Raw genomic sequence first — 11,946 nt, forward strand, 5'->3', positions numbered from 1 at the left:
AAGGAGGATGTGGTTACTTGCCCTACCTCTTTTGAGATGTATTCTCATCTTTCAGACATGTTTCTCCAAGCATGGGGGGGGGGGATTTTCTGCATTAACCCTGAGTGAGCTCTTAGCCTCCTGCAGAGCATAGTTTATCTAGTGTTAGTCACTGCTTTAGAGGGAGATGCTGACGGCCTCCCAGGAACTCAAAATACTGCATAAGACTGCTGCAAGGCAGATTCATTAGCCAACAAACTATTTAAGGCACAAATTAATTTCTACAGCACCCTCCTAGTTCAAAGTGTTTCACAAACATCGGCCAGTTGGCACCAGCCATTACAACAGTTGAGGTTGCAAAATAATTTGTTTTATACTCCCATCTCCAAGCCCCACGTGTTGTTTCCAATGAGTACAGCGTTCCATAGCTCAGTAGTAGAGCACATACTTTTCATACAGAAGGTCACAGGATCAATCCCTGGCATCTCCAGGAACAGTCAGGAAAAACTCCTGTCCGAAATCTGGAGAGCTGCTACTAGTCAGCGTAGGACAATATTGAGCTAGGTGGACCAATGGTCTGTCTTGGTATAAGACAGATTCCTATGTTACACCACTGAAAATATCACAAGCAAGCTCTCCTCACATTTTTGGTTTTTTTCTCTTCATACCACCATCACTCCTGCCAACCCAGGTGATTCTGGGATATCTGAATTGAAGCCAGTTTTAATTACAAGAGTGAAAAAAATGGAAATGTGCGGCCTTCAAGTCGATCCCGACTTATGGCTACCCTATGAATAGGGTTTTCACGGTAAGCGGTATTCAGAGGAGGTTTACCATTGCCTCCCTCTGAGGCTAGTCCTCCCCAGCTGGCTAGGGCTCAGCTTGCCAGCCCCTTCCTTGTCTGCAACTGCCAGCTGGGGGGCAACTGGGCTCCTTGGCGCTATGCAGCTTGCCCACGGCTGCACAGGTGGCAGGGCATGTAACCCTGAGCCACTGTGGGGGTGAACTTTAGCTGGCCCTTGACGCCCAGGAGACACGAGTGGGGATTTGAACTCACAGACTCTGGACTCCCAGCCAGGCTGTCCTCCCCACCGTGCTAGAGTATGATGGCTTTAAAAACTGCTTTTGCATTGTTGGCTTGCAATACTTGCTATTATTTCCTAGCTAGCATCATTTTTAAACCTGAGAAGACCAAACCTGGCATATGAATAAGTGAGCGGGGCTTTCCAATTGTTATTAAGAACAAATGTCATTACAACTAGAACAACATAAGGTCTACCCCACTTCAGGGCCTCAACACCATGTAGTATGTAGGCTGTGCCATAAATCTGCCTTTGTATGATCAATAGCAAGTTTAGTGACATTATAGTGACATTATATATGACAAAATTCCTTCAAGACAGGGAAAAGCAGGTTGATGTGCATTATATTGTATCTAATGATAATCACAATGACAGTGCAACAATACCTTAAGAGCCCTGTTGGATCAGGCCAAAGGTCCATGTAGTCCAGAATCCTGTTTTCTCACAGTGGCCAACCAGATGCCTCTGGGAAGCCCACAAGCAGGACCTGACTGCAGTAGCACTTTGCCCATTTGAACTCAACAACCAGCATTCAGAGGTCTACTCATTTCAATCCATCTACTGTGAGGAAGGCTTGCTTGGATACAAGCCACTGATTAATGTCCACTGTATATTATTATATGCTGCTTAGAAGCTTCAGGGATGAGGTAGCAAATAAATAGCTGAAATCCATCCATCCATTCATTCATTGATATAAGCTGTTGCATCTTACGATGATGAAAACTGGACTGTTAAGGTGGAGGACAAGAGGGGCGTTTCTCAGAAAGGAAATGCAGAACCAGGTCCCCACAGTTGGTTCAAAGCGTTCTGATCATAAAACAGAAAGCATTTAACTATTAGAATATTTTCTCATATCTGAGATAATAGCAAGCTTGACATCGCCTGGCTGCTGTTGACTCCTTTCAAACAGATCGGCGGCTTATTCTTTTCTTTTCATATATATATATTCACTAGGATTGCCTTCATTAGGATCGCACCATACCTTTAAAACACAACCAATGCACATTTAAATCACATGACTCCCCCTCCTAAAAAAAGGGGAGGAACTGTGGTTTGTGAAGGGTGGTGAGAATTTGTAGCTCTGTGAGGGAGGTTCTTTGGGGGAAGTCATGTGATTTAAATGTGTGTTGGATATGCTTTCAATGTATGGTGTAGAGTAACATTTGTTGTGGGGCAGCCATGAAGGGCAGGGCTGTTGCCTTCACACCCTGTTTGTGATTTGGATACATCTGGTTGGCCACTGTGGGACTCATGATCCTGGTCTAGATGGAAGTTTTGCTCTGATCTGCCAGAGCTCCTCTTATCACCAGTGTCCCTGATGAGGCTGTGAACTTTTCTTACTCAGAACCAGAGCTTGGAAAAGTTACTGTTTTGAACTACAACTCCCATCAGCCCAATCCAGTGGCCATGCTGGCTGGGGCTGATGGGAGTTGTAGTTAAAAAAAAAAGTAATTTTTCCAAGCTCTGCTCAGAACTCTACTTCAGACTTAATTTTTTGAAATGTATATAAGAAGGGCATGGGTGGGAAACAGATGTTTCTGGATGAGGGATTATTGTTAAGAAAAAAACAAAGAATTTGCAGGCGCAAGATGCGGTGGACACGCCCTTGCTGACTAAGAAGGCTTGTGCAAAAGATCTCTGGTCAGATGCATGCTTCGAAAGCGAATGGAATAGAGCAAGGATGGGGAACCTGGGGCCCTCCAGATGTTTTGTTTGTTTATTTATTAGATTTGTATCCCACCCTCCCTCCCAGTAGGAACCCAACCAGATGCCTATGGGAACCCCGCAAGCAGAACCTGTTGCTGGACTACAACTCCCATCATCCCTGACCATTGGCTATGTTGGCTGAGACTGATGGGGGCCAGAGTCCAAGAATATCTGATGCCCGTAGGTTCCTCAGCCCTGGAATAGAGGATCTCCATTTGCATATACAAAAGCCAGCAATTCACCAGATTTTATGGAATTCACCAGATCTGACTAATTAGAACAGCACATGCTATATATGTGATGCTTCTTGTATACCAGGAGTACACATATTGAATTTACATGTGAGTCAAGCCTTTATTTCTGATGCAGAAGTACCTTCTTTATAGGAACTTTATTATGTACAGAGCATGAACACTCAGGGGCTGCCATAACTTAATGTAAAGAAAAACACTGCAATAAGTTCATTTGCATATATTCATTTCACCATATGCAAATGTAATACACGGGGGGTATTATCAAATGCACTAATTCTATAAGCACAATGATTTACACTTGCACAACAGAACTTCCCCCTCTGTTCTTCCCCACATGCCCCACACACTCCCAGAATCTACTCTGGGGAGGGTTGGGGAACATCCAGTATAGATTTAGAGGGGAGCGATGGGGAAAGGTCCTGTCACACAAGGGTAAATCCTTGTGCTAACAGAAAGGGTTAACTTAACACTGCGTTGGATATAAGCCATTGCTGATTGCCAACCATTTGGCAAAACAAAACTCGGCAGACACTTTCCAGTGGATCATCCTACAAATGAGAGGTGTTGCTTCCAACAGCAATGGGTCCATGACCATACTGCAGCCCTTGCCAACCAGGTCCTCTCCAGATTATTTGGGGTGCAACTCCCAACACGGCCATGCTCGCTGGGTCTGATCAGAACTGTAGTCCAAAACATCTGGAAGGCACTGTGTTGGCAAAGGCTGCTATGCTGCATTGTAGTTAATACAGATTGAAATGGAATCCTCTCAAAATATTTTGGATGTGCTAGTGCACTAAGCAAAGATGCTTGCTAAAATAGATCCTCAGCTGGTCCTTCAGGAATACTAAATTCATTGGTTCTGAAGGGCTGGCATCGTAACAGAAAACCAGTCAATTAGTTTCCATATGTAGAATGACCTTCCAGGTTATTGTGTGCTACAGTAAATCTTACTATAGTGATTTATTTTGGATTCTGTATACTCACTAATAAGCAAAAAAACCCTTGCAGTTTAAGAATGTACCTGTAGCTAACATATATTTCTATCAAACTTTGAAAAGCAGGGAAATTGGGCAGCTATAGTGAATGCACCAAGGGGAGCAGGAGACCTGACCTCCTCTCTGACATATTGTATTGCCCTACAAATTTGCAAAAATGCAAACACAAATTGGGTTGGTCTTTCACAGTCCACTCCACTTGCTGTGTAGCTTGGAAGGAGAGGGGAAGGAGGGGAGGGGAAGGAGAGAGGGGGAAGGAGAGGAGAGATAGCGTGGAGGTGAAAGGCAGGTCTGATTATTTGTATGTTTATTGAGTTCAGTGGGGTTTACTATGCAAACATGCTTAAAATAGTTAAAACTGACTATGGAGGAGGAGGAGGAGGGGACAGGAAAGGGAAGGAGGAAGGGAGGGAGAAGGAGGGGGAGGGGATTGGAAGGGAATGGAGAGGGGGAAGGGGAAGGGAAGGGGCAAAAGGGATAGGAGGGAGGAGGCGGGAAGGGCAGGTTTGATTATTTGCATGCTTTTTGAGTTCAATGGGATTTACTCCTGTATAGTCACGCTTAGGATTGGTGAAACTGACTTGAAGGAGGGGGAGGAGGGGGAATGGGAGGGGAGGAGATTGGGTGGGTGGGCACTGGGCAGAGGGAAAGCCCCTTTGCTTTCCAAAAGGAAAACACTGTGAATAGTATCATTGCTTTTCAGGGTTTCCCCCATCTTTTTATTCTATGGCAGGCACATGTAGGGCTCATCCATACAGTGATTCAGTGTGTGTCTGGTGCTACTTACATCCCTTTGTAATTTGCATGGTTCACATGATGCTGCAGGCAAGCAGAAGCTATAACACAGTTTCCCCCTTTAAATCCCTATCACCCCAATTCAATTATAATGCAAAAAGGAAAGGAAAAAACATCTCAGCTTCGCTGTGCTCCTCGTAGGCCCTTTGCTTCAATGTTTTTTTAGTGGGCGGGCTCATGCCCCATTGCCTGCTCCTTCTGTCTCTGCCACCTGCAAAAGCTTCCACAGCCACTGCCTACTTTGCCCTTCACTCACTCCCCCCTCTAATCAGCTTCATATAATTTCCTTCAATTGTGCCCCAACTCTCTCCCAGCTGAACCATTGACAAGAAGCAATGAAACTGACAAAAAAACCTCTCCCCTTCACTATTAGCAATATGGATACTCTGGAGGGAGTAAACATGTAAAATTGGGGGCGGGACCACAAGGAAATAGTGATACTAAACCTTTCCAGAGGAATGCCTACTTGTGTGAGAGGAAAACAGCAGATTGGAAGCTACCATTGAGCAAGAAGTGTGGATCTTGAAAAGCTATTGGCTCCCATGTGGATAAGCCCATAGTCTCCCACCCAAATTTAAACCAAAGCTGTCACTGGCCACTTCCACACCAGACCTTTACTCCACTTTAGACAGTCATGGCTTCCCCCAAAGAATCCTGGGAATTGTAGTTAGTGAAGGGCGCTGAGAGTTGCTAGGAGACACCCTATTCCCTTCACAGAGCTACAATCCCCAGAATAGGGTCTCACTGTTGAACCACTCTGGCCATTGGAATTCTGTCGGGAATTGGAGTCTCCTCACAGCTCTCAGCACCCTTCACAGACTATACTTACCACGATTCTTTGGGGGAAGCCATGACTGTTTCAAGTGGAATAAAGGTCTGGTGTGGGTGTGGTCCCCTGATTAGGCAAGTGCAGAAGCTGTGAGTCTAGCTTTTAGAACACTGACAGTTGGTTCTTACTGAGCATGCCTGAGATTATAGTAGACTTCAATGTTAAATTTCTTAAATTAATTAAAAATCAGCCATGCATTTTTAAAAACGTTTAAACTGTGGAAAATGGAGGTCAGAGTATGGGGCAAGGTCAGGAATAGGATTACAGGCTGTGAACATGGCTGATTTTTAATTAATGTCAACAAATTATGAAACCACTGACAGAAAAAAGTCCAACAGCAGTCTGAATTTTTTTTCTCTTGTTTTATACTTTGAACTCTTGATTCTCTCTGACTGTTGTGTGTATCGCCATGAAAACTTAGAGGGTTGTTAAGCAAGCGTTTTTGAGTTCAGGACTATAACTTTTGTAAGGTTTTGTTTTGAAATGTCCTTATGGGAAGCATCAGACTACCAGGGCAGTATTTTCAATTTAACATTGTGGAATGTGAAAAATCCATGCTGGCTATAGTATATAGCCACTTTCGTGGCTGTATAATGAGTGCACATACTGATGACTGTGAGCAAGACCAATGGAAACCAACAAAGAAGGCTTCATTTATTTCAAGCAGGGGTTTTTTTGAGAGTAAGGCTTTATGGTTATTTATAGGAGTTATATGGTGCTGTATTATTACATTAAATTTCTAATTCTAGGTTAAATTACTGTGGGTAGCGAGACTCTGCCCATAACACTCAGATAGCAAGCTTGTTGTGCATAAATCTGGTGCAACCACCAGCTTGTAGGGGCAGCTTGCAGAGGCAACAATTAATCAAAACTTGGACAAGGCACAGAAGGATACTAGAAGTAGTCTGGCAAAGAGATTTCTTACCCAAGACAATCAGGGCTAGAACATCCTACTAACAGCAAATTCCGTTCGCCAGGTGCAGATCCTTAAGTAGTTATAACAGTATCAATAAAGCACACACACAGGGATTATCAGCAGGCTTTAAGGAACCCCAAGTTGTGCAGAAGTACAAAAAAATATTTTGGCAAAAAAAGTAAGCGGAGGAGAACCCCACAGTGGCCCAGTAACAGCTAAGCATGCTCAATGGTCACAGAATGCCAACTCACTGTTGGGTGTGTGTGTGGGCAGGAATGGAATTATCAGTCTGAAGCCCTGAGCAGGAACAATCCACTTGGCAACATTTTGTTGCAAGTTCCTTTTGTACTGTGTGATTTCATAGCCCATTGCTCTAACCACTGGACTATACAATCTCAGGCATTGTCAGCTAAGTATGTGACCTGTTCAAATACTGAGGCCAACAGTCAAAGTAACAAAAAAGAAGAAGGTGGAATAAGAGAGACAGGAACATTTTAGGTTAGCTATTTTAGGAACTGGAGGTTTCAAAGTCAGTGATGCACAGGTACATAAATTGTGTTAACTGAAGCAGAGCAGAGCAACTTTAATATCAGAGGCACACTGCAATTTTTAGCATGACAAGAATAGAACAATACAAGTGGGACCTACAACAAAGTGTTGCAGCATATCCCCAAAGCGAAGAGAAGTGTTTCTGTTCAAGACTCCAGTCAACCTGGAACAGGAGCCTTATAGTGCTTGTGCAGGCCTTTGGGAGGGCAGGGGAAAAGGAGTGAGTTACAGGAGTGAGGAACAGATAAAGGCTACCTTTCTTCCCCACGTCCCCAAGACCTTTCTCCAGAAGTAATATATAGCACTAGAGGGTTATTATTAGCCTCAAACCTGAGTATCCAAGTGGGACCTGTTGCAGTGTGGAGTGCTCTTGTTTAGGGTACAAGCCAGCCCTACCTTTTCCCAGGGCACACCATCCTATTTCCCCTCTTTGCTGTTTTTCTATCCCCACCCCCAAAGTTAGCTAGCGTTCTGGGCTCACTGAGCATACATGGTCCTCATTGGACTGTTTTTAAGTCCCCCCCTCCCGAATTTCCCCCTAAATCTTTTTTGTACTTCTGCAAGCCACAAGGACCCCCCTAAACCTGTTGATACTTCTTTCTCAGAGACCCTATTGGGCTCCAATCTGGTCAGCGCTGGCTACTTGAGATCACTATTAGTGGGAGTGATGATATGGTGTCTAATGTAGAATAGACAATGAAGCAGCATTGCAAGAAAAAGTGGGGTGGGGCAAGAACAGGTCATCTTGAGAAACAGCCTTTTGTATTACCTCCTGGAAATAGTCTATCATACTAACACTAAAAAGGCTGTGTGCACACCAGAGCGTTAACTGCACGGATCCAGTTTTTCCATGTGCGCTTTTGTGCACATTTGTCCAGGTACAGGAACATAGGAAGCTACCTTATAACGAGTCAGACCATTGGTCCATCTAGCTCAGTATTGCCCACACTGACTGCCAGTGGCTGTTCAGGGTTTCAGGTAGGGTTATCTCTCATCCCTATGCTGGGGATTGAACCTAGGACCTTGTGCATGCAAAAATATGCACACATGGGATGCATCAAACCCACTTTAAACTACCATGTGTATCCATACCATACAGTTAAAGCACATGGCTTCCTCCAAAGAATCCTGGGAAATGTAGTTGACTCATTACAGAGCTACGGTTCCCAGCACCCTTAACAAACTACAGTTCCCAGGATTCTTTGGGGGAAGCCATGTGCTTTAAATGTATGGTGTGCCATAATATCTTCTTCACCCAGGCATTTAAAAAATATATGTATATATAATGCTTCTGCATAGCTTCTGCAATTTTATTTGCTGCCTCTTATTATGACATTGATATTATTTTATTGTATATAGCTCTGAAAATCTGAAATTGACAAAAGGGTAGCATAAAACTGTTTACAATAAACCCTATTTTTTCCATGTCAACACCAAAGAACAAGAGCATGCACTTATCTTGCTGGTAGTAATCAACTATAGGATCCACAACAATTCCCTTTTGCAGAGGCAAAAGGAAGAGGTAATTAAAGTCAGGGCTTGCTGTGTAGAGGTAGCATCTTTGTCCTTCCACTTCTCTGCCATTTTAAATTCATAATTCAAGAGGCGTCCAAAACCTCAAGAAATTTCAGGCCATTTTGAAAGCTGCTAGTGATTTGAAGAGGGTGAGTGGGAGGAGATGTGTGTTGCTCTTTTTTATTCAGGCACCCCCAATGTCACATTAAAAAGAATCAGCAACTGTGGCTGTCACAAAGTGGTGTTCACTTTAGGGCTTGCCAGTAAATCTCCAGCTTGTTGTGCACAATACCACCCAACCCAAGAGCCTTGGAAGGAAGCGATAAAACAGCCAATTTATGCAGGCTCTTAAATACACAATGCAAAGTCACAGTGCCTGCAGCTGTTTTTTCCTGTTCTATGTTTATGGTAGGGCATGGAAGTTAACCACTGTAGAAAACATACCAGGCCTGTTCCCCCTCCCAGACTTTTCCTGCATGCCGCTGACAATGCCTCCCTTTGCTACAGGCAGGAAATGTGCCTGTTCCAACTGTGCATAGAGTAAGTGTGGAATTTGGCATCCAGGGCTGGAATTAAAGTCTTGATAATCTAAGATTCTATCCCTCATTGTTCTAGAGAACAGTTTCAAATTATGATGAAAACTTTGAAATCAGAGAGAAGCATCAAGTCCCATGAATTGTGGATGCAGCCTTATGGGTCTTGGCTATCTCAGTAATTCTTCTTCTCCCTGTCTCCTTTTCCAGCTTACCATTTCCTCCTTGTAAGAAACGCCACAAATACCCAAACCTTGCAGTCAGAATAGGGTTGCCAGGCTGCAAACTTGGGAGACCATGTCAATTAATAGACTGACAGGTGAGGAAAATGATGCAGATGAGCCTTCCCCTGTCCTGCTCTGGTCACTCGTGCTTTCCTCCTGTCTCCTGATCCCAAACAAGAATCCTTACTCCAGCAGAGGGGAGGCAACCTGTAGCTGCAGCAGAGCTTGGAAAAGTTACTTTTTTGAACTACAACTCCCATCAGCCCCAGCCAGCAGATCTGTTAAATAAACATAAGCCCTGCTGGATTAAACAAAAGGCCTGTCTAGTCCAGCATCCCATTTCAAACATTGGCCAACTGGATGCATTTGGGAAATCCCACAAGTAGAACATGAGCGCAGCTCTTCTGTTCATGTTCACCCACACCTGGTATTCTCAAGTCTGTGATCCTGGAGGAACTACATTGTCATGACTAGCAGGCTTTGGTAACCCTATCTCCCATGAATTTGTCTAATTTCCTATTAAAGCAGACTGTTGGTGGCCAGCAACACATCTTATGGTAGCAACAGCAGTGGATGGTGTCCACTGTGATTGGCAGCGCTGAAGGCAGGGAGGCCAATGGTGGGTGGAGCCAGAGCCAATGCATTCTAGTTTTGTCCCCGCCTTCCTCCCTGCTGTGTTGTACAATACTGAGACTAAGGAGGAGGAAGCTGACAGCCAGGGCCATCCCCTGGACTGGTTGTAGGTAAGAAGGCAGGCAGGTGAGGGCTGGCTGGGGGCAGATTGAGGCTGGTGGGGCAGGGCCCCTTTTGCTCAAATGGATCAGCCACCACTGTGTAGCAAGTGCCATAGTATAACTATGCCCTGTGTGACAAAGCCTTTCCTTTTATCTGCCCTTCAGCTTCATTGGCTGCCCCCAAATATTATGAAAGAGGGCGAATGGCTCTCTGTCCACTTTCTCCAGATACCATCTCCGGGTATCCCTGTCCCTGGCAACCCTAAATCAGAAGTAAATAAAGACACTACTTTGGCTTTCAGTGTTTTGTAATGAGAACTGTAGTTAGTGGATGTTGGGATGGGAAACCCGAAGGAGGCAAAATGCTAGAAGAATTCTTGCCCTTTCCAACTGTTCCAAGGAGCCCTTCAATAACAAATACCTGACAATTCGTTGAACGTTTCATCTACAACGTTTGACCCCCACAGCAAAGCTCTGAAGCAACAGTCAAGGCCTTTGGCTCAGCGAAATGACAAAATTAAGAGTCCAGCCTTCTTCCTTTTCCTGGCACTGTTTCCTTAAGCTGACTAGGCCCAATAGCAACTCACTTGAAAACATTGACAGGAACACTCCTATCTGGGCAGTTATAGCTGCAAGGAAACATTTAAAGACCCCATCTCCACCATACATTTAAAGCAATGTCATACCACTTTAAACAGTCATGGCTTCCCCAAAGAATTCTGGGAACTGTAATTTGTTAAGGGTGCTGGGAGTTCCCTGCACAGGGCTACAATTCCCAGTGTGGTTTAACAGACAATCCTTCTTCCCAGGAAACTCTAGGAACTGTAGTCCTATGAGGGGAATGGTGGTCTCCTGACAGCTCTCAGCAGTCTTAACCAACTATAGTTCCCAGGATGCTTTGGGGAAAGCCTTGACTGTTTAAAGTGGTATGATATGCCTTTAAATGTATAGTGCAGAGAGGGGGGCAAAGAGACTACTTCTTAAACAGTTTCTGATTGTTGTCTGCTTTAAGGTGGGTGAAACTCCTCCTCTCCAACAAATCCTGTAGGATTTTGATATTGTATATTGAGAGAAGGGAAGCATGTCATGAGCCAACAAAGAGTTAAGTGCAAAAACAAATGATGAAAAATGTTTGGCTTTGTAAAAACAGAGAGGCATCCATAACAGAAGCATCTGTGAAGACAGCAGTGAGCAGTGACAAGTGGTTTACATTTGTTTTTTTCAGGGTCAAAGCCATTTCCCCATCCAGAGAAAAAAAATGGGTGTGGTAGATGCAGAGGGTGGCCACATTAAGGAAGCAAGCACCCGCCCCAGTGTGGTTGAAAGCGGGCACTTCTAAGGGAAAAGCAGACAGAGAGAAATAGCTGGTTGGGAGGAGTTACATTCAATTACAGGCAAAACAAATAAAACCCAGCCATGTCACAGCCATGTCACATGTAGTTCCAGCCCAAAGGTATGGATTAATCGCCCTGCTGTGTAACATTTCTCCTGCAGCTTTACAGCTTGAAGTGAGATTTCTTTCTAAAGAGCTTAGGGTAGAACCGCCAGGCAAAAGGGAAGACCAGACTGTGGCTTGTTTTGGCTGCACTTCTCCCGAAACTCTTGCTCTGCAGTAAGCAGCTGCATCAACTTGAGTTCTCAGAAGTCACAACAGTAATGGGTGGCTGGGTCCAAAATCTCACCTGTGCCCGTGGCTGAGAGTGCTCTCATCACAGGTGGTTGGGCATTCTATAAACCATGCCTTGGAGACCCAATTGATGCAATGATTCACCAGTGCCCCCCCCCCAAAAAAGGAATTTCCTCAGGCTTATGCAGTAAAATAAATAAATAAAAT

At 44.4% G+C, this 11,946-nt stretch overlaps 1 long non-coding RNA gene across 1 annotated transcript; it reads right to left on the reverse strand.

Moving 5' to 3' along the window:
* Nucleotides 1–1,388: 1,388 nt before the first annotated feature.
* On the reverse strand, nt 1,389–10,967 carry LOC133390437 (uncharacterized). Its single transcript, XR_009764399.1, has 2 exons — nt 10,534–10,967; nt 1,389–1,868 (listed from the first exon to the last, which is right to left on the reverse strand). It is a non-coding gene; the product is annotated as an uncharacterized LOC133390437 (long non-coding RNA).
* Nucleotides 10,968–11,946: the final 979 nt, after the last annotated feature.

The sequence above is a fragment of the Rhineura floridana genome, chromosome 8 (assembly GCF_030035675.1).
Source record: "Rhineura floridana isolate rRhiFlo1 chromosome 8, rRhiFlo1.hap2, whole genome shotgun sequence".
Classification (NCBI taxonomy): domain Eukaryota; kingdom Metazoa; phylum Chordata; class Lepidosauria; order Squamata; family Rhineuridae; genus Rhineura; species Rhineura floridana.